General features: G+C 39.2%; 1 long non-coding RNA gene across 3 annotated transcripts in view; it reads right to left on the bottom strand.

The window, feature by feature from the left end:
- Positions 1 to 304: 304 nt before the first annotated feature.
- Positions 305 to 24,103, bottom strand: part of LOC102970720 — a 50,196-nt gene continuing 26,397 nt past the window's right edge. For all 3 annotated transcript variants that reach the window (XR_006222192.1, XR_006222193.1, XR_006222194.1), the window contains 2 exons: positions 6,663 to 6,748; positions 305 to 1,847 (listed from right to left, as the gene is read on the bottom strand). This is a non-coding gene — a long non-coding RNA (uncharacterized LOC102970720). The remainder of the gene's footprint in view (positions 1,848 to 6,662; positions 6,749 to 24,103) is intronic.

Below are 24,103 nucleotides of genomic sequence, written 5' to 3'. Positions count from 1 at the left end.
CCTAAGTTCTACTCTGGCAACTTGCTAGAATTATATTCCATAGAAGGCAGAGTTAATCAACCTCAGCACTATTGGTACTTTGGACCAGATAATTCTTTGTTATCAGGACCTGTCCTGAGAATTACGAGACTTTTAGTAATACTCCTGGCCTGTACCCACTGGATTCTAGTAGCACCCTACCATCAGATGAGAGAATCAAAAATGTCTCTAGACATTGCCAAATGTCCCATGGGAAAAATGGGAATGAAATCACCTCAGCTGAGAATCACTGATAAAAGAATTCCTGTGTAGTGTGTGTGTGTGTGTGTGCGCACACGCGTGTGCTCATGTATGGGCGGTGGGGGGGGGGGAGATTCTTACTAAAGACACTAACTGTAAAATAATTTCGACTTTAATTTGGTACTGTACTTTGAAAAACATGACCACAAACACTTGTCATCTCTCATAAGAGGTGGAGAATATTTTCCATCCCTTTGAATCTTGCTTTGCCTTGCAAAAAGCTTTCATAAAAAGAATGTGCATATGTGACATAATGTGACATCTGAAGCTAGGACCTGGGAGGTTTTACAGGCTCCAGTTTGCTGTCTTGGAGTGCTGCCTTGAGACCACTGTGTAAGGAAGCCCGTCTAGCCTACTGGAAGATCAAAGGGGACACGAAACAAAGACAAGATGCTTCACCCAACAGCAAGCACCAATGCCAGAAATAAGAATGAAGCCGTCTTGAACTCTGCAGGACAGATGGTCCTCCAGCTAACTCAGCCTCATGAGTGAACCTGGGTGGAACCAGCAGAGGAAACAACCAGCCAACCTATAGAATCAAGAGAAATCGGAGTTGTTCTTATTTTAAGCCTCCAAGTTTTGGAGTGGTTTCTTACGCAGCAAGGACTAAAATGGTTCCCTGGTTTGGACATAATTAAGAGACTTCTGTATGAAACGTGGGGGATCGAGTCCAGACAGGAGAGTGACTTGTGGGTAGAGTCGTGAAGACATGGTTCCTAGTGTCACCAGAGACTTCATACAGCTTCTTAAGAGTGTATGTGTAGGTTGGATAGCAATTTTTCAGATCTTCATCCAAATCCGTTAGGGAAAAGTATGTTTGCACAGTATCAACGGTGTACAAGGTAGAAGGGGAAGAGGGTATAGGCAATGGCTTTCTGTCTGTTTTAAAGTAAGTTAAAACAAAATCGTGGCTGTCGTTGTGAAAAATAAAACATCATGCCAGAACAATAAACACATATGCGTCAAACAGATAACGACTGTGGAGGTTTTGTGTTGATAACTTGTCAACTTGGTTATGCCGGAAGAATCTTCCCAGAACTTCCTTTCACGTATGGGTCTAGATTAAAGCTAACCAAAAGAGAAACCCACAGGACATTTTTGAAAGGTGGAACTGAAGCCACAGCCATTATGCTCTGAGGTTTTCATGGTCAGATGCAGTGAGAACTGCATGGATGCCATGGATGCAGAGATGGCTGTGGATGCCATCATATCCTTGCTCTACCCGCTACGTTGTGATCAGTTATTCCAAACTGCTCGCCCTGCTGCTCAACAGCTACTGCAAACCCACCACCTGAAGTAGAGGCAACAGCTTGCAAGTTTTCTTTGCCAACTCTCCTTCATAAAACAACTTCAGCATCTGGACATGCTTAGCTTCCAGAATTTCCTACAAACCATCATCTGCTCTTTTGTATCGTGTGTCGGAAGGGCTGCTTGGGGTTTTTTATCCGATCGTTCAAGTCTTCCTTTTGGACTTCTCTTCATCTTCTCCCAGATTTGTGCATGGTCTTCCGATAATAGACTCTTTAGATCATGATACTCATTAGCAGTTTTTACTTCCTAATTGAACGCTGGAAAATAGGGTAAGACAATAGTTAGGAAGGAAGAAATGGAGAGGATTGGATTCCATTCTGGCATGCTATGTGATCACACATAATTCTGAGGAGCCCATATATGTTGGATTTCCTAGCATTGATCAGACTGGAAAACGTCCTTACAGTGTGATGCCCATTCATTTTTCACTTGGTCATGGAAAGTCAGAGAATGGGAGAAAACATTTAAAAAATTGCCCCTGCTTCTTAGTTGTTCCAGTTATAAATCAAGGAGAATTCAAGAAGGATTTTTACAACATAGCAAGGGGAATTAACACACTGTCTAATGAGATAAAGATCTCATGGGCAAATACCATATTGAGGAACAGTAACCAGAGACATTTTTTTTTAATTTTTTTTTTAACGTTTATTTATTGTTGAGACAGAGAGAGACAGAGCATGAACGGGGGAGGGTCACAGAGAGAGGGAGACACAGAATCTGAAACAGGCTCCAGGCTCTGAGCTGTCAGCACAGAGCCCGACGCGGGGTCGAACCCAAGGACCATGAGATCATGACCTGAGCCGAAGTCGGACGCTTAACCGACCGAGCCACCCAGGCGCCCCCAGAGACACTTTTAAAATCAGAAGTAGAGGAAAAAGAACCCTAGACATTTTGGTGATACAAGAAAATGTTTATGGCATTCGAAGAGAGATGTAGTTCAGAAATAATTTAAATAGATTTAAGTGCCCATCATAAATACCAAAATACTAAAAAAAGAAAAACTGTAGGCAAATGGAAGCTTGAGAGGTATAAATCAATAAAGAATAAAAAAAAATTCTGTAAGACAGATTGATATGTATCAGGGAGAAATAAATGTTATAGCCTCAAGCTTGACAAAAGTGAGCTTTGGACTTCTGAAAGTATTGTATGTGCAAAAACAAAGCTGTGATGTTTGTGGTATATTCCATAATGGTGAGAAGGAATCTTGAAATCAAGAAGGACTACAATTCTGAACTATGGAAAACTATGGAAATAATTTTCTTAAGCTCAGTGGATCAAATCAAACATACACTACTGGTTTTCACTTACTTTTGGCCTTAAAAGTTTAACCCTGGACCAAAGTGGATGCAAGATCTACACCAGTGGTTCGCAAATTCTAGAAGACATCAGAAATCACCTGGGGGCTTGCAGATAAGATGCCATATGGGCCCGTATTCAGATCCTGATTCAATAGACCCTGAGAGAAATGCAGAAATTTCTACTCTTTGGAAACATTCCAAGTGATTTTGACCTTGATAGTCTAAGATCATACCTTGAGTGACAGTTACCTGGACCCAGAAGAATGAGTTCACAGGCTCTGGACTGAGTATACCAAATGAAAATATCTAAATGTTATTTTCTTTTTAAAAGAATGTTTATTTACTTTTGAGAGAGAGAGGGAGAGAGAGAGGGAGAGAGAGAGGGAGAGAGAGAAAGAGAGAGAGAAAGAGAGAGAGAGAGAGAGAGAGAGAGAGAGAGAGAGAGAGAACATCCTGTACTGCTGAGTTTCTGATGCAGTTGGCAGCTTTATCTCAGATGTCAAGGCCTGAGGGTCTCAAATTTGCTAGCAGACTCAGGAAGATGGCTCCAGACCAAAGCAGAATTTTTCCCCATCGTGTATTGTTAATTCCAAAGAAATGTATAAAATTGCTCATGTGATTTATTGACCACGGAAAATCTGTATTTTTTTCTAATAGAGTATATTTAGGAAAATTAAGGAAACCTTTAGCTCACTATGAAGAAGAGTTTACTTTTGGCAAAAGGGAAAATATTCAAACATTCTGCTTTTCAAAAATGGCAAGGGAGTACACATTTTGTATTTAAGGATTTCGCAATAATTCAGATGTGAAATGGGATATCAATCATCTGAACTTGGCATCTCAGTTTTGCTTATGTTTTTGTGAGTGGAAATGTCATTGCATTTAACAAGGACAAGTGTTTCAAATGTTCTTTCTTGCATCCTTGCTTTGTAGACTTTGTTCTCTCTGTCTGAAATGCCTCCCTTACACCTTCTTCACTTAACTAAATCCTGCTTTTTTCCCCTGAGACTCAGCTCAGACTCTACCTCCTCCACTGGGTTTTCCTTGAAATTCCCTATCCCGACCACTTTTCCTTCTTGAACTACCTGGTCTCATAGTAACTGGGGCTTCTGTCTATCAGTGCATCATGACTCTAATGTCTGCAGCCCCTTAGCCTCCACCAATAACCTATGAGTTCAACCAGATCAAAAGACTCCTCTTATTTGTTTCTATTTTTGGACTTGAGCAAACAGTAGGGGTTAAAAAAGTAACAGCATAATAACTGGATTTTAAACATTGAAAATTATTACATCTTCGCGAAGCATAACATGAGTGTTGGTTGCATGTATACAAAAACCCAGGAGGTCATTCACTGCAAGATGTGTAACCACATCAAGAAAAGCTAACATAAGAAATCACATACCCACAGCAGCAAACATGTACAGCAACATGTAAGGAAAAGAGAAAGGGTAGTATGACACACTATGTTCAGGTGCTACAAAGTTACAGTATGGTTGGAATTTATTTTCCCCCTTCCACTGAAACACACACACACACACACACACACACACACACACTCACAGGCAAGGAAGTTTTCTGGCACCTTTCCTCCACGTAGCACATAGCAAAGACCTGAACAGAGCTGAGCAAACACTGATGTTTCTATTTCCTTTGGGCTTATTAACAGGAACAATCTAGTACTATTCTTTCAGGTAAGTGTACACATTCTCCTAACCAAACAGAAGAACACAAATAAGTACTTGATTTTCAAAGAAAAGACATAAAATATTTCTTTCCCTTGAATTATTTTGTAAGTTTATTTTGAGAGAGAGAGAGAGAGAGAGAGAGAGTGTACCTCAGAGAGAGAGGAGAGAGAAGAGAGTCCCAAACACTGAGTGTGGAGCCCAGTGTGGGGTTTAGATCTCAAGAACCATGAGATCGTGACCTGAGCCAAAATCAAGAGTTGGACACTTAATTGACTAAGCCACCCAGGCTCTCCGGTGAATTATTTATTTAAAATACAACATCTTCTTTGGGGCACCTGGGTGGCTCAGTTGTTAAGCATCTGACTTTGGCTCAGGTCATGTTCTCATGGTTCCTGAGTTTGAGCCCCATTTCAGGTGAGCCCTGCTTCTCTATCTCTCCCTCTTGCTCTCTCTCCCTCCCTCTCTCTGCCCTTCGAGCCCCCTTGTGCCCTCTCTTTCTCACTCTCTCTCTCTCTCTCTGAGAACACAAATACATAAATAAAAAATAAAATACAACTTCGTCATTTAATGAGTATTGCTTATTTGGGGACAATTTTACATTTATTTTTAATGTTCAAAACTTTTTTTAAAAAGTACAAATTGCTTACTAGTTTCGTATTCTTTGTGCCCCCACTGCAAGCTGAGCTAGGCAAGGCCAACTAAACTGTGATTAAGAAAACGAGGTGTTTTTTTTCTTTTAATCAGTGAAATTAAAAAGTTGGCACGCGATGGTCACAGCTCCTTAAAATAATCACTAAATAAAGAAGAGGTAGTTTGGTATGTAGCACGGTAGGACAATAATCAGAAAGTCATAGAAGAAAACATCTTTAAATAAAAGTGATAAACCTGTATAATGCATAGGGTTTATTCCAATAACCTCCAAAATTAATATCTCATGAAAGAGTGAGTGCAAATCACTGCACCTTATTCAGTGCAGACTGAACCTGCTGTCTGCCTATAAAGCTGTCATTGCAGAGGCGTTTATAACCTCAGCAAACAAATATTGTTCAGGTAGAAGATGAGCACACGTGGAAAGGGAACACATGTTGCATATTTCAAATGAAAAAATTATTGAAATTTAAGAAATTAAAAGACTTCAAATATTTTGAGTCCTATGGCCACTCAAAATCCCTATGTCACGTTACTCATTCTTAGAAATCATGAACCTTGGGGCGCCTGGGTGGCTCAGTCGGTTAAGCGGCCGACTTCGGCCCAGGTCATGATCTTGTGGTCCGTGAGTTCGAGCCCCGTGTCGGGCTCTGTGCTAACAGCTCAGAGCCTGGAGCCTGTTTCAGATTCTGTGTCTCCCTCTCTCTGACCCTCCCCCGTTCATGCTTTGTCTCTCTCTGTCTCAAAAATAAATAAACGCTAAAAAAAAATTTTTTTTAAAAAAAGAAATCATGAACCTCTACAATTACAGATATAGTCCAGCTCCAGATGTGGCTGCAGATGTATTTAAACATTTCAGAGGCACGGTACCTGGTGGGTTGATATATATAAGATTTTTTTTTAAGTGGAATACCTACATCTTAAATTCTGAGAGGCATAGACAAATGCTGGTTTTACTACGCATAGTAATATGTTGAAATTATTTCAAAAGAAGTAGTTAGACATTAATGTGAAAGGAACTTCAGTATATTTGAGGGAATGTGCTGGAGTTAATGTGTATTTGGGATTTTGACAAATCAAAATGATTTGCTAATTTAAGGAGAAGATAAATCCTAATTTCTGCATGAAAACAAATTTCTCTTTGTGGAGTACGTAAGGCAATAATTCATATTCCTATTTGACTGTATGGCCTTCTTTGTGTCTTCACTCAGATGTTTCTTGCTTGGTGGGGCCCACCCAGAAGATCTATTTAATATTGAAATATTCCACCTGTACTCCCGCACCCCTTGACTTTGGCTGGTTTTTGTTTTCGTTAGTTTGTTTGTTTTTTACCTTTTTCATAACACTTCTTCCTGTTTAACTTATCTACAATGCTTATTGCTTATCATTTGTCTCCCTACCTGAGAATGAATCTAAACTCCTTGAGAGAGGGGTATTTTACCTGATTTGCTGCGTGGTAGCTGGTACAAGGTGGGCACACAATTCACACTCAGTGACTTACGGTGAATTTGTTTGTATATGTACTATCTGAAAAAGTCAAAAACATATTTTAGTAAAACTCATTTTACCAATAGATCAAGTTGAGTGTCAGCATTATTTGGTATCAATTCATGGTGCAAATTTCAAGCAATTTTTAAATAGTACTACAATATTTAGAATGTTGTTTTCAAATATATTTTTGTTAATAGTGATATGCCTACTTCGGTACATTACGCTGTAGAAACACTTTTGTTTGACAGTTTACAGACTGCGATATGCACGTGGGGAAACTCACTTTTATAAGAATTGTTTTAACGAAAGACATCAGCCTGAAACAAAGAAAAACAAACCTGGATTCACTTTACAGCCAAGATTTTGGTTCTGAAAACTCTGCCTTACATTTGACATTAGGAACATTTGAAAGAGACAGTTGAAAGGCATTTTTGTAATACATTGTTATACACCCATTTCTTTGATGACTTCATCCACCTCCATTACTGATCTGCATCTAGACCACTTTTCTCATCCATTTAAATTTCAGCACCTGCTCCACATCGGTCTTGCCAGGATGACCTCAGTGCTTTGTCAGATGCAGGACTACAAGTGGAGCAAATACTTTCATCACTTTTATTACTACACTTTCATTAAATTTTCCCAGTGTCTACCTTTCTAGTCAGAGAAGCGTGACCCTGTTTGTAAATTCTAATACTACAGTAATGGGGTTATGCTGGAACTAGAAATGCCCTTGCTCTTCAGGGAACATTGTCCTCTTTTAACTACCCGTCACATATTTGGGACTCTGCCTTGGAGTTTAGGGATGAATTGTCTCACCCTCTCGATAGCACATCTAGCTACCTGGGTTCACAATGTGGAATTGATCGTGATTCCCTGCCACCAATATTCAAATTATCCACACACTCCTAATACAGCTTCAGCTTCTAGCAGCCCCATGATGTATCCATTATGCATGAAATATGTGATCTGAATCCATATGACATGTAACAGTAAAGTTATAGAAATATACTGACAGTTCTCTTTTTGACTACAATGCAGATAAGAAAAAAGCAACAAAAAATAAAATACAAAGAAGTAACCCTTGTGGTTGTTGGTTAATTCCTGTAGCTCTCTACGTAAGATTTCATGCCATTTTTTAATAAAAGTGCATGGAAGGTATTAGGTCAGGTGATAATGATCCTTCTGGACTATAGCAATTGCCTCCTACATGGCTTTCCCTTTCAGTCCTGCCTCTTTCCTCTCCATCCTCCACAGGATAGACAAAATTATCTTCCTGAAAACTTTTTATAATTTTTTTTCATTATTTTTTATTTACTTTTTGAGAGAGAGAGAGAGAGACAGAGAGCAAGCTGGGGAGGGGCAGAGAGAGAGGGAGACACAGAACCCAAAGCAGGCTTCAGGCTCCAAGCTGTCAGCACGGAGCCCAACGTGGGGATCGAACTCACAGACTGCAAGATCATGACCTGAACCGAAGTCGGATGCTTAACCAGCTGAGCCACCCAGGTGCCCCTCTTCCTGAAATCTTTTAATCCCTTGTTAGCTCCTTAGTGCCTATAAAACAAAATCCAGACTCCTTCCGAATGCATACAGAAAAGCGCCTTAACAATGTGGCCACAACTTGTTGTTCAGACTACTCTGTCCACTGTCTCCCACCTTTTCCTGTGTGCTTCAGAGGAACTTCCTTGCTGTTTGAGATGTTCATGATGTTCTGCCTGATTGGGATCTCTACGTGTCTGTTTAACCCACCCAGTGACTAACGTGAAACTTGAGACGTACTAGAACCAATAAACAGATTCCAGATTTAAGATGGTTGATGAAAACTTAGCTTCCTTCCCATTCCAAATCACAGAGGAAAAAATAAAATAAAAGTAAAATACATCCATGGCAGTGCTGGAAGCACAGGAAGAATGCAAACAGTAAATGAGCTCAGTCAGGAATTTGAGGAAGATATAAACGTTGGCATATAAAATCCAATAGGGCTGGTGAATCTGTGGCCCAATGTTAAAAAAGAAAGTTCTTATAAATTTTCATAATTTCCAATTTTTTAGGTTTCATGGTTTCCAGTTATTTAGCATGGACACAACCGGTGAGCAAATTAGTGACCTGGAAGATCAAACAAAGCAATTCTCTCATAACACGTTGAAAGGATAAAGATGCAGAAAGTATGAGGAAGTCATTAGGAAAAATAACGAATAAATTCAGAAGTTTCAATTTCTATTTAACAGGAATTCCAGTAAGGAATGAGGAAGATGCAATGTTGGAATAACCTAAAATTAATAGAAGAATTCCCCTGAGCTGGGGGAAAAAAAATGGAAATCTTTCATTTAAAAAAGCTATCAGGCGGCGCCTGGATGACTTAGTCGGTGAAGCGTCTGACTTAGGTTCAGGTCGTGATCTCACGGTTCGTGAGTTCGAGCCCCACGTTGGGCTCCGTGCTGTCAGCTTGGAGCCTGGAGCCCGCTTCCGATTCTGTGTCTCCCTCTCTCTCTAACCCTCCCCCACTCATGCTCTGTCTCTCATTCTCTCAAAAATAATAAACAAACATTAAAAAAATTTTTTTAAGCTGTCAATTGCCAAGTTGCCAGGTTCTCAATGGAGTAAAAATTCACCTTCAAAGATAAAGAGAAATATCATAAAAACTAAAATCACAGAAATACGAAGCTAGTTTCCTTCAGCTTCAAAGGAATGGAGATAAAATGAGAATGAGAATGCAGACGTATCATTGACATGTCTGGATGCTAGAAGACCATGAAAAATTTTCCTCCTGGATTCTGAGATTAAATTATTTTGAAGCTAAAATTCTACATACAGCAAAATTATCAATCAAGTGAAAGAAAAACATTTGTGGGCATACATAGCAAGACTCAGGCAGCTCATAATCCACAAATTTTTCTACATGGAGTACTTGATGCGGTACTTAAATAAAGCAATAGATGATAGATGGATAGATAGATAGATAGATAGATAGATATTATCAAGGGAAAAGCATACAATAAAGACAAAAGTAGCCAAAAAGAGAGCAGTTAAACTCTTGATTTAAATGATCATTATTAAGTGTCTAAGACATTTATGAAAATTCTGGAATTCTTATGTCCTAGAAATTCCTAAATTCCTAAATAAAATAACAACAATAGTTTTACCAATACTTTACCAATAGTTTCGTAAATTAAGATTCCAGAACTCTAGAGTCTAAATTCCAGTGAGTCTATAATCTTGGATGGCCCAAATAAATTATGTATTTATTCCCACTAACCCCTAACTGAAATTTAGCATAAGCGTCAATTATAAATCTAAGCAAGAAATGTAGTAGAATTACCAACACTGTGAACTTTCATCAGTATCAATCACAGAAATATGCATCTCATTTTTCAGTTGGTATAGGTATATGAAAATATCATTTATCATAGTCATTAGATCCGCCTGTAGATGGTACATACTCTCCCAAGTTCCCCTCTACGGATGTTCCGGCACAGGAGCTGATCGCCCCCTCAGATAAACGTGCCCGGTTATCCACATTCTCTGCCACCATTGGTGCCTCTGCCATCCATTTTGCTCTCTGTTGGTCCGATTTGCCTCTGAGTGAAAGAGATGAGCTTTTTCCCTTACTTGCTAAAGTTTTGTAAAACTGGACAGTTGGGATGAGAATGTTTAACTCTCCCTAAGGCAGTATGGTGTTCCGTAACTACAGATAACTGAGCGAACTACAAGTATAAGCCAGGCAAGTTCAAACAAATCACATGATTGAGATAACTGTTTGAAATATTATTTCAAGTAACTTATTAGCATTCACAGATGGTGCAGTGATACGGGCCATGAGTGCTGCAAGTTCTGAGCAGCAGAGGTTCTTTTCTTGACTTGGTTTCCTCTTCGATTCCCATTTTGTACACTGAGTTAGGAGGTAAAGGCAAGCACACGTAGTATATTACACGAGCAGGTTTTGTGCATTTGCGTTCGACGAAAATACTGAGCATATCGAGAAAAACATTGTGAGAACACCGTAAACATAACTGGGGGGAAAAAACCACCCACAATCTACACACACACACACATTATTTGTAGGAAGGCACAGAAAATCACATTGCTCCAGTCACAATAAGAGTCACATTCTAGGGAGGACATTGTAGAAAGTGATTCTAAAAAGTGGTCCACAGACTTCATCAACTGCCAAAGGGGTCCATGGCATTATAATTTTTTTTAATTTTTTTATTTTTTTATGTTTATTTTTGAGAATGAGAGAGTGCCAGTGGGGAAGGGGCGGGGGGGGGCGCAAACCCACCAACCCAACCCGGGAGGTCATGACCTGAGCTCAACTCGGACACTCAACCCACTGAGCCACCTAGGCACCCCCCAATTTTTTGAAAGTAAAGAATCTCTGATCTAGGTCAAGAAGATGTTTTCTGAGAAGATAAAAATCAGCAACACCAGCTCAGGAGGTGGGCAAAAGAACTGGGAGAGAGCAATAGTTGGAGGCAAAACTGAGGGCTTGTCAGAGTTACACACACACACACACACACACACCATCACCCTTACCACTGTGAAAGACCTGTGCCAAAATACCATCAAACCCTCGAGGAACAGAGCATTTCTCTTATTTAAGTCCTTTTAGCAATTAGAGAAAGTTAACACAAACAAAAGAACGTGCACCAATTCACTCCACAAATCAAGTAAAATGGCCGTGATATCAAGACTAAGAAACGTATGTATATACTGGACAACCATTGAATCAATCTTACTTCTACAATTTCCTCAACGAAATCAAGAAAGCAAATAAACTTCCACCAGTGTGGCTAGAAAGAGGATGGGGAGGAAAGACAGGCATTTGAGAAGGTTTGTAAATTGGTATAGGAAGGTTGACACTTCAATTTTCTCTATGTTAAGAAGCACCACCCACCTCTGAGAGGAAAGCTGGAGAAGACTAGGGGAGCCTGCCATCCGAACGGAATGGAGGCAGTTGGAAATAACTGTGGCAGACAGTGGGAGGGCGATTTAACCAGAGAAATAATTAGGATTGCTGGGTAGTGTTGAGCGTCTATTGCTGCCTTTGGCGACGTTTTCTTTCTTTTTTTTTTTTCCATTTACATTTATTTAATTAATTTTATTTTTACTGAAGTATAATTAACATACAGTGTTATATTAGTTTCAAGTGTACAATATAATGATTCAACAATTCTATACAATGCTCAGTGCTCATCATGGTAAGTGTTCTCTCTTTAAAAAAATTTTTTTTAATTTTTATTTATTTTAGAGAAAGAGAGTGCATGTGTGTGCATTAGTTGGGGAGAATGGCAGAGGGAAAGAGAGAGAATCCCAAGCAGGCTCCTGCTCAGCTCAGAGCCAGATCCCAGGGCCCTGGGATCATGATCAGAGCTAAAATCAAAAGTCAGGTGCTCAACCAACTGAGCCACCTAGGCGCCCCCCCCCCGGGTGCACTTCTTAATTCCATTCACCTATTTCACCCTCCTCCTCCCCCTTCTCTGATAACCACCTCTGTATTTAAGAGTCTGTTTTCTTTTTTTTCTTGTCTCTTCTTTTTTCTTTCTTTCTTTCTTTCTTTCTTTCTTTCTTTCTTTCTTTCTTTCTTTTTGTTAAATTCCACATACGGGTTTTCTTCAACACAGTTTGTCTGCTTGGCTATCAGCCATGGAGAGATGTTTTGAAGATAGAGGCAAAAAAAGAGAGTCCAATGACATAATAACTATTTAATCTGGAAAAGGTGAGAAGTGAAGAGTTTATGCCAATAATCTAGAGATCTGGCTGTTGGAACAGAATGGCCTGGTGGAGAGTTATTGATAAGGAAGATTATTACATATTTCTATTATGGAATACTATGCAGCAATTTAAAAGAATGAAGTAGGTCAATATGCAAAACTGTAAAACTCCCCAAGATGCACTGTTGAATATGTTGAATATTGAATATGGAAACCAAGACATAGAAGTGTGTGTGTGTGTGTGTGTGTGTGTGTGCGCGCACGCATTCTGCCAAATCCAATTATAGGGAGGAGGGCTTATAATTTTTTGTTTTTATTTTACTTTCCTATGGTTTGAGTTTGCTACACCTAGCATGCATTTTAACTTTGAAAAATATTTTTTAAAAAAGCTATTTCCATGTTGGAAAAAAATGGTGTGCATAACTCCATCATACAAAGATACTGCTGTTAACACTTCTATTTGTTTTCATACAATATTTTTTGATGCAAATATCTTTTCTTTAACAGAAGGGAATCACATTGCGCATACTGTTTTTAATCAGCCTTTTCTACCTTTTCCATAGCATTAAATATTTCTCTAGTATCATTTTAGTGGCTAAATAAAACCTCGTTGTTAAATATTTATGTTTTATTCAGTTCTTGTTTCTACCAAAAACACTTCCATAAAAATCTTGTAGCTATAATTTTGCAAACATCTATGACTATTTTCTTAGCATGAATCCCCCAAAGTAAAAATGCTTGTTTAAAGGTTTTATGCAGAATTCTGAGGCATTCAATAGAAATGTCCAAACTGCCTTCGAGAAAGATTTTTAAAATTTACCATCTCACCAAGAGCATATGACAGTGCCGCTTTTTGTACCATTTTTCCAACACTGGGAATATGATTTAAAAAAAAACAACTAGATTTATCATGAAATTAGAATATTTTTTCACTCTAATTCTATATTAAATGGCATTTTCAAACTTGAACACATTGTAATACTGACCTGAATACAGTTTGATTCTGCGGGATACAGAAATCAGGGCAATATTTATGTACTTTTTGCAGACTTTTTCCCTAAGCTTTTCTTCTTTGCCAGTCAGTTACACTAAAAGATTAAGGATTAGGTTTGAGAGTCTGGTTCCAACCTCCTTCGATGTAAAATTATTAAAATTTAAATATAAGTTTAAAAATTGTGCATTGGACCTTTGTGCCATCGAAGAAGGTCAAGTTCAAGCCCCTTATTTAAAAAAGACCTCTCCCTGAGAGATCACAAAAGGAAACCTATTAACATTACATCTTTCCCCTTTCTTTTCTTCTTTGTTCATTTTAAAACAAGGCTGATACTGACTGAAAGCTAAAAAATGCAGAAAACAGTCATGGCTTGTTCTATATTGATACGGCATCAAAGTTGAGTATGCTCCCATTGAACTCACTGGACACGATTATTAGTGGAAATCCTTGATGAATTATCCATCTAAACAAAGCCCAGCTGTTTTGTTTTCTGAACAGCACTGGAAAGGACCCATTAAGTGATGCCAACTTGGGCACTGTGTGTTTCTATTTTCAAACAAGAAATTCAGAGTTTGGTATGGTTGGAGCTTGGTTACTAAACATTCTGTTATTCCTATAAAAGACAGTATAAGTTTTCAAACAGGAATGCCGTTTGAAATGCTTCAGTGTGAACCTTTGAGACTGTGAAAGGGTCTTTTGGGAAGAAAAGAATATATATTTGCTTGTTCTTGCTATAGTTGTGCTGTATGCATGCAAATAAAATAATCTACGGAAAGAAGATGGACATGATGGTTGCAAGTGATTTTGTTGTGTAGACACAACCATATTCTTCAAATTAATTATAGTGACAGTGTGAACTTTTATTGTTCGTTCTCTTATGAAAATTGTAAAAATGCTACAATGCTGAAAAAAAGAGTAGTTGAGGGAGATCAAAGAGGATCAACAACAATTGAAACCTCTGGTGTCTCAGCAGTTATCAAAGGAGATCACACAACTCTTAAGACATCTAATACTTATTTATTTCATTAAAAAGCATACAGTTGAAGTCAAAAAAGAAAAAAACAACAAGGTACCACAGTAAAACACTATTTTTGTCTGTAATTTCACCCAGGATCTTTTCAAATCTGAAAGGCCTCTATCTCTTATTTTAAAAATCATCACAAACCCTAAAACTAACCTTTTGCCATATCTACTAATTACCTACCCGCTGGCTTATTTCTTTCATTTCCATGTTCCAGTTATAAAAGGTCCACGGTAGCCATGTCGATTTCACTTATTCCCAGGACAACGTTTTGTAATGTATCAGCTCTATCAAAATATTAAGGTGGTAGTTTCAGTTGAGTTACCACATTAGAGTAACGCCATCAGACAAAAGAGGTGCTAGACCATATGGAAATTTACAAAACAGGGGTGCTGAAAACTACTTGCAGATTTCCTGGAACCCCTCACCCACGCCAAAGTTATAAAAGGTTCAGGTTTGGGATCTGGAAGCAGAATCTGTGAGGGGGATAACTGGAAAGGGAACTGCTCCTGGGTCCAGCTCACAAGAGGTGGGGAGTTAACCACTCCTACCTCCTTTCCCAAACCTAATCCGAGGGGCTGCAATGAGACCTTCTAAACTACTGCTTGACATGTGTTCCTTGCAGTTGGAGGACACAGAGCACCTTCCTTGACTCCTGTCTGGGGAAGCTAAAGGGGCTTGGGCAGCACAGTGGGAACAGAACGGGCATTGCTGGTCTGGGAGGCGATTGCGCTTCCCACTGACAAGAGGTACAAGGTGCACAAATCCCAGAGTAGGTGAGTCAGGCTCCAGTAATTAAAACTTCTTCCCGCAAGGACCACAGAGAGAGTCTGTGTGAAGCAGACGGTTGAGGTAATTAAGCACCGGGTTGGGGCGGGGGGTGAGGGTGGCAGCCAAAGGAGACACTACCACATCAAGGGAGTTTCAGTCAGAGAGGACAAGCAGAGGAAGCTCTAAAGAACCGACCAAAGTGTCTATGAGGGAAAGTGTCACTTGTAAATGTCTGCCAGGCATAGAGAGGGCATCGGCATCTTAACATGGTGCTGCTTCTCTGTTCCGGCCCCTGGTGATAAAGTAGTGAGCAAGCTGGAGGACGAGGAGTAGCGGAAGAAAGAGTTAACTTTAAATCAAGTTGGATTCCTATCAGGACTGGATACACTAATTTCTCAGATGAGATTGCAACCAGAAGACTTTCAGTTGTATGAGAAAGAGCAGAAGAGTCAAGGAGCCTCTCCAAGTTTCTCAACAGGAGCAAGGGAAGACCACCTGAGCGGGTTTAATGCGCACGCAGAAAACATACATGAATCGCTTACTGTGATTCCATCGCACGAGTCCTAAATGCTCCATTTCTCTTTCGAAATCACTTTTGCAAAAATTGCCAATAATCTTTAAAAGGCAATGTAACGTGATGAGAAAATAAAGGGGTTTGGAATCACGAGCTCTGAAATAGAATTCTGAGATTGCAGCTAGATAGTTGAGAGTCCTTGGCTAAGTCATTGAACCTCTCTGAACCTCATTTTTAAAAAAACAACAACCACCTGTGTATTTAAGAGGTTAGAATAGTTCATCTCTAAATGCTGGTCTTAATGCTATTTGTTTTAGTTTGGGTTCTCAAGAGACAGCCCCTGAGACAAGGATTCTAAGCTCCCTGGGAATTCCTAGGATACTTAGTAGAGAAGCAGAAGAATGAGACAGGAAAGGAAGCCAATAATGGGTGTGTTATCAAGCCAGTTACCACTGTGAGCGACAGGAGCTCTATCCCACTCTGGAACCCAGGGAGGACGTGTAGACCAGCACTGTCCAATGGAAACAGTAGTTTTAAATATTCTAGTAGCTGCCCTTAAAAAGGTAAAAAGACACAAGTGAAATTAATTTTAATAATTCTTTAACCCGTTAAATTCAATGGCTGAAATCCAATGAAATATCATATTTCAACACGTAAAAATTATTAATGAGATGTTAAAACTCTTTGAATAAGCCTTTGAAGTCAATTTTATGCTTATAGGACAACTTGACTTGGACATTAAATTTTCATCTTGATGTGCAGTTAGATTTTGCAAAGTTATAGCTGGAGAAATACATTCAAATGGCCACGCTTTTCCAAATATACTTGAAAGTGTTCCAGTAAGTGAGGAGAATCATTTTAACTTAATTAAAATTAAATACAATTTAAAACTTAGTTCCTCGGTCACACTAGCCACCTTCTGGATGCTCAATGGCCCCAAGTAGCTAGTGGCTACTGTATGGGACACAGATGTCGAACGTGCTTCAGAGTTATTCTATGTGAGGGGCAAAGAAGCTGGGGAGTGTATCCATCTCACGGGCCATCATTGGTTAATGGCTGTTTCTGGGGCCGTTGACAGCTGTGCTCATGACCGAGCTTGCTTACCACCAGAACAAAGCTTCTTGCAGAGAGGTGCAGGTGTTCACAGTCGAAGCCTTTTGCACGTAGAGGTGAATGCCAAGGGGATGTGGGCAGAGCGCTGACGGTGTCTGCTGCGCCACGTGACCTCCATCGTGTCATATATTGTCGTTGTGATCGAATCTCTTCTTGATCTCTTGGAGGAATGTGACAGATCCATTTTTTGTTTCCAATATCTGTCACAGTCAAATCTTTCCTTCCACTGCCATTGGTGGTGTACCGGGTGTCAGAGGCCCTGCCTTACCTAGCATAGTTTGCCACATTTGCAGCACTTTCATTATTGCTCATGGCGCGGTAATTCAGGCACGAAGGTGGATGCCGCCATATATTGGGAGCCGTGGTATTTATTGTGTGGCATGCCCCACCCTAGTCTCCAGAACCAAATCCGACATTAGGCAGGATCCAACTTAATACTCCAGGACTTGGCATGTAAGTATCTCTACCCCTAGTTCAGCTAGAAGCTTGCTCCCGAGACTCTTGTACCTATGAGACTCATTCAGATTTGCACCACAGTTGATTCTCTGCTCTCTTCCCTTGAGCTGCAGCTTGGCTAATGTCTCTATTCCCTAATCGCAGCCAGAATGCAGTCGAGCCGGCCAACTTTCCTGGTAACTGTGCCCTACCTGCTTGCCCCAGAAGCCTCTAGGTGCCTTGTGGCTCTGTCCCTACCCCCGGCTTTACTCTTTGGTGCTCCCTGATCTGTATTGCCTAATGCTTTCTGGGTTGTGTGAGGCTAAACCCTCTGTAAACTGTGTTCTGTCTGCCAGACCGAAACTCCTCCCATCTTTTCCCTCCTGGCCCGTGCCACCTAACTGTCAGAATTTCATTCCAGATCGCTGCCTCTACTGCCCTATCCCATAACTGTGCACTTAACCAGGTCATGTAAGATCACAGCCCCAAAATAGGATAACAACTGCTTTTAAGCCTAAATTACTGCATATAAGCTATTATCATTTCTCCCTTTTTTTTCTAATCTATTCCGCATTATGAAGTCAGGTTCATTTCTTAAAATCTTGTATTTGACATGCCAAAATTTGCTAAAGAAAATCCATAACTGTCCTAGATGGAGTCAGGTGTTGGGGAGACAAAAGAAACATATGACAATGTTCCTGACTTCAAGTAGTTTTCAAGCAAATTTGAAAGGCAAGATTCGTATGTGTGACAGAATTAGCAAAGAGTGGAGAACAGAGATTGGCAAACTTCATCTGTTTTAAAGGGCCAGAAAGTTAATATTTTAATCACCGTGGGCCATATATTCTTTGCTGAAACTACCCAGCTCTGCCCTGGTAGCATGAAAGCAGCAACAGACAATACATGAATGCAGGGGCATGATTGTGTTTCAAAACAACTTCACTGGACACATTGAAATTTCATGTAATTTTTCCATGCCATGAAATATTCATCATTTGATTCTTTCCAACCATGTAGAAATATTAATACCACTCTTAGCTTGCAGACCACGCCAAAACAGGCAACGAGCAGGATGGGGTTAGCTGTCATCGCTTCTCAACCAGTAGTGCAGAACATAATTAAGTACTTAGCTGGTTGGTTCAGATCCAGTGATACAGAAGTTTAGGAAAGAGAGACAATCACTGAGATACTTGTTAAAGAGGCTCTATCCAGTCAGCAATAGCATAATCCAAGAGAGATGAGTTGAGTGCGATACGTTAGTTAATGAGTGATGGGTCTACACTGAATAGAGCAGAAGGTCCTTATTATCGACCAACTGTTGAGTATCTGTTGGATATATACACTTGGCCTTAAAGTTGAATAAATAAAATGTAGGCATTGTTTCTTCCCCCTAGTCTGTTCTTGTAGAACTGCTGTTAGAAAAAAAAAAAATGGAACCTTCTTCTTCCAGCCTTCACAATTCAAACTCTCTTCCAAATTTTTCTTCTCTGTACTTCTTTGATCTTTATTCTGAATTCCTTCAGATCTGTTTTCTAGTATCTAATTCTCGTTCTCAATGGTGTCTAATCTACTGTGTAATACTTCCATTGAGGTGTAATATCAGTGTGTTATTTCTAGAAGTCCATTTTTAAAATCTTCTCTTTTTAGTTTCATATTGACTTCTTCTTTAGTTACAGTATTATATCTTCTTTTTCTCTTTAAGCGAATTAAACATACTTACTTTATGCTAGAGATTGTTTTATTTTCTCTAGGGTTTAGGGCGCTAATTCTATTGTTTCTCATGATTATTTGTTTGTCTAGGCGGTTTATAATTTTGATAGTAAACTAATATTCAGTTTATCTGAATACCTGAGAGACCCTTGCGCTCTGGATTATGAAAGCATCCCTATAAAGTGGCTTTACTCCTGCTAAGCCCATAGGGGTTTTACCCATTCTGTAACAGTTTTTACATTAACCTCTTGGCTTCTGTACCACATAGGTAGTATAAATTTGAATTCCACAAGCACAGAGAGTATAGGCTTGGGTTTGGTATCTTATGAGTGATGATTTTCTTACTTATGGTCCCTGGCATAAGGCACACTTCCTGGACACCTCTCCAGGCCAGTGGTTGATGTTTTCCAGTCCCTCTAGCTTCTTAGCTGACACAGGCCTGACCCTTCACTTCCTGTCCCAGCAATGGCATTACAACTTCAGCCCCCTGCCTTAGGTCCGTGGGTCTCATGTCTATGGATGACTGCTTTGTTCTATCCATTTGATTTTACTATGTATTTCATTTATTTTTTTTTTAAGCTAACTTATTTATTTTGAGAGAGACAGCATATGCGTGACGGGGGAGGGCAGAGAGAGAGGAAGGAGACAATCCCAAGCAGGCTCCGTGCTGATAACACAGAGCCTGATGTAGGGCTCAAACTCACGAACTGTGAGACCATGACCTGAGCCAAAATCAAGAGTCAGATGCTTAACCAACTGAGCCATCCAGGCACCCCAACCTATGTATTTCATTAAAAATGATTATATTTTATCCAGCATTTCTGTACTTGGAGGACAAAGAGAGCCTTACAATACACTTCAATGTGACAAATTCTTGTGAAGGCCCAGTGGTCTTTATTTCTAAGAGGAGGAAATAAAACATATAAGGACTAAGAGGATGAAGATTTTAAAGGTGGATGGGAAAAGTGTAAAGATGCTAGAAAAGAAAGATCCCTCCAGAGACACAGAGGATTGGGAGTTCTCTGTATATGGATATTTTGTTTGTTTTTAAACTTTTTATTTAGAAATAAATATTATTTATTTATATTATGTTAACATCATATTGACAGAAGACTTGCAAAGATAATACAAAGTTGCCACACACCTTTCAAAAACGCTACCCCTAAATTTAGCATCTTATATAACCATGGTACAATGATCAAAAGTAAGAAATTAACATTTCTTATGGCACAAATACCATAACTAAATTACAGACTTTATTCAGAATTCACCAGTTCTTGTTTTTTTTTTTTTTTTTTTTTTACCAATGTCCTCTTTCTAAAAAAATCTTTTTTAAGGTCTATTAAAACATTCAACAGAGGCAGAGTGCAAGTGGGGGAGGGGCAGAGAGAGGGAGACACAGAATCCGAAGCAGGCTCCAGGCTCTGAGCTGTCAGCACAGAGCCTGACGCGGGGCTCAAACCCATAAACCACGAGATTGTGACCTGAGCTGAAGTCGGATGCTCAACCGACTGAGCCACCCAGGCGCCTCACCAATGTCCTCTTCCTGTTCCAACGTCCAACCCAATCCAGGGTTTCACAGTGTACTTAGTTTTTGTGTCTTAGTTTTCTCCAATCGACAGTTCCTCAGTTTATCACTGTCTTCCGTGACCTTGACACTCTCAATGAGTACTGGTCAGGTATTTTGTAAAATGTCCCTCGTGTTTTCCTGCAGTTGCTCGTGATCAAACTGAAGTTATGTATTCATGGGAATGATATCACAAAGGTGAGGTGCCCTTTTCAGCACATCAGAATCAGGGTATGTGTTCTTTTACCAGCACTGTTAACCTTGATCACTTGGTTAAGGTGGTATCTCCTATGCTTTTAATGACTGTAAATTTACTCTTTTTCCCTTTGTGAATAATAAATATTTTGGAAAGAATACTTTGAGGCTATGCAAATATCTATTTTCCCCTTGAACTTTTGCCCACTGATGTTAGCATTCATAGGTAGATCCTTCCTACAGCAGTGTTTACTAGCGTTCTAATGAGGACTTACTGTTTCTTTCTTTCCTTTTACATTTATTAATTGGAATTCTTCTGTAAGGAGGAATGGTCCTTTCCCCATTATTTATTTAATAATTTATTTATATTGGTACGGACTTCTGGGGCGCCTGGGTTCAGGAGTTCAAGCCCTGCATCAGGCCTGCATGGACAATGTAGAGTCTGCCTGGGATTCTCAACCTCTCTTTCTCTGCCCATACCCCACTTGCGTGCATGCTCTCTCTCTTTCTCTCTCAAAATAAAATAAACTTATATATATATATCCATAGGGACTTCTGAGTATTTATCATATATATATATATATATATATATATATATACACACACACACACACACACACACCCATAGGGACTTCTGAGTATTTATCTTATTCTACTTCAATAACCAATATTTTATTTTGTGGCTGAAACAGTTTCAGCTTTGGTCATTGAGAGCTCTTTCAGATTGCCTCCTGTGTCCTCTTGACTTGCCTCCGTCCCTAGTCCCGCCTTACTTTTTGGGACTGTAAGACCCTCCAGGCTCAGCTTGTATTATCCCTGCCCCAAGAAGCAACCATTTCTCAAGGACCTATCTAGATGTTTTAAACCACAGGAGCGGATAGTTTCAAAGGCTCTACTCCCATCCAGGAAAAGCACAGGGTCAGAAAAGAAGCAGAAGGATCGTGGAGAAGCCCAAGATTCAAAGGTTGAGTAGAGAGGGGGCTGGGACCCCACCAAGGACAGTCAGAGAAGTGGGAGGAACTCAGAGCATGGAGTCCGAGTAGCAAGAAAATAAACCCCTCAGCTTTAACTTTGGGCTCCTGCATAGCATGCTACCTGTTCTCTGCCATCTCACCTCCCCCCAGCCAGATATCCTTGTTGTTGTTGCCCTGTGGTAACCAAATCCCTAACTCTGGCCAAACTGCAGTAAGCAATCCCACAACTAACAAATTCAGCCCTGTGGACTTGGACCTTCATCTCTATAACTAAAATGTCTTTTCCTTCCTTCCTCAGGCCCAAATCCCACTCATCTTTCCAAAGTCAGGGCAAATCACATCTTTTCCTGGAACCTTTTCCCAAACTTTCCTCCTATATTTATCATTTGCTTTTTATAAATACTCTGGTTCTTATCTCCTCAGTTAACTTAGTGTTTTAATTTTTTTTAATGTTTATATTTGTTTCATATTATTTATTTCCCAACAATAGTGAAGCTCCTTTAGGTCAGGGCTGGTATGCTCAGTCGTCAGGAACATTTAAATACTTAACAGACATTTAATAAATATATGTCAGTTTAACATGCATATCAACGAATCAGCTACTATACTGAGTCATCAAAGAAATAGTTGGGCACTGGGAAGATTCCAGGAGCTGTCTTATCTATGCAGGAACGTTAAAAACTACTCCTTAAGATAGAAGGTTAGAATAGCTATGCAAATCGCTTGCAGCTTCGATGATATTCCAGGAAAATGTCACCTGGGCCTGAGCAATTCCTACTTCTCACCAGGAAATAGTTCATCAGGATATTTATCTACTAATAAAGTAAGTCACTACAATATTTTACATGACCCTTTCTTGGTTCGTTTTAAAACAACTATCTGATGTGTTTCCATTTTTAAAATCAACTACCCGTTACAGAACGATTAACATATAAAGCTATCAGATTTTCAAAGGACAAGTAGGAGAGTATTAATGGAATTCACTTATTTTTAAAGGTTAAATAGCATTGTTTTTCTTATTAAAAACCATACATACATGTTGAAAAAAAACAGAAAATATAAACACACATGAACAATTTCCATAATCCCAACACCCAGAAAGATATGGTTAACATTTTTTCCCAGCTTTATTGAGATATAATTGACCTGTTAACATTTTACTGTATAACACACATATGTACATATGTATGGAGGTTGTGTGTATATGATCATTTCATACAAATTGTTTTCTAACTTACTTTTCTCACCTAACCCTTCATGTGTCTCTCATCATTAAATATGTGCTGCATTATTTCTTTGTGATGATGAACGGAATTTTATAGGTTGGCTGTATAATAATTTATTATACTAGTCTTTATGTTTGGACACCAGAGCATTTCCAATTGTCCCCCAATATATGCCATGCCATGGCGAACATTGTGTTCATAATACCTGTGAACACACCCATATTTCCTTAGCATAAATTTCTTCTTCTTCTTCTTCTTCTTCTTCTTCTTCTTCTTCTTCTTCTTCTTCTTCTTCTCTTCTTCTTCTTCTTCTTCTTCTTCTTTTTAAGTTGGCTTCATGACCAGTGTGGAGCCCAACACGGGGCTTGAACTGACGACCCTGAGATCCAGAGTCAAAGGCTTAACAGAGACTGAGCCACCCAGGTGCCCTGGTTAGCAGAAATTTCTAAAAGTGAATGCCTCTGTATGAATGACTACACACAGTTTAAGGTTTTTGTTTTTGTTTTTTACATGGCCATGGGCCAAAGTTGTGTCAAATGACCATCTAAATCAGTGATGGATAGTTAAAGCAACTTTCAAACAATATATCATGTCATATTTTTAAAGGAACTACGCTCACTTTTAGAGAGTCTTTAAGAAGATGATGAAATAAGGCTGTATTTCTTTTTTCTATTATGGGAGTGCCCTTTTCTCTGCAACATTGATTAATTTTTTAATATTTTGCTTTCTGATATAAAAAATGCAAAACAACACACATTATTTAGTGTGAGTTGCAAAGAAAGTACAAGGTCATCTGAAATAAAGAAGTCCAAGAGGGCATGGCTGCAGCTAAGGAGAACAATAGTGAAATTTATTAATTAGGCTCCTATTTATAAATCTCCTGTCAAGAACAATTATTTTTTTAAGTAAGCTTTCTTGCTTTCTTGGGTATTATTAGTATTATTTGCATGAAAGATATTTTGCACTTTTATGTCAGATTCACCAATTTTTCTTATACCCAAGAATCTGGCTCAGCCAACAGTTGAATGTGCACAGATAATTGAGGGATAGTTGTCACATTTAAAATAAAAAATGTCACAGTAGAAATGTGGCCAGTAGTTATTTATTTGTACTTATTTATACGCTCACCATTGCACAAAGAGTTTGAGACAAGGATATGT

The sequence above is a fragment of the Panthera tigris genome, chromosome C2 (genome assembly GCF_018350195.1).
Source record: "Panthera tigris isolate Pti1 chromosome C2, P.tigris_Pti1_mat1.1, whole genome shotgun sequence".
Classification (NCBI taxonomy): domain Eukaryota; kingdom Metazoa; phylum Chordata; class Mammalia; order Carnivora; family Felidae; genus Panthera; species Panthera tigris.
The sequence above is the reverse complement of the archived record's forward strand: the minus strand, read 5'-3'. Positions and strand labels throughout refer to the sequence as shown.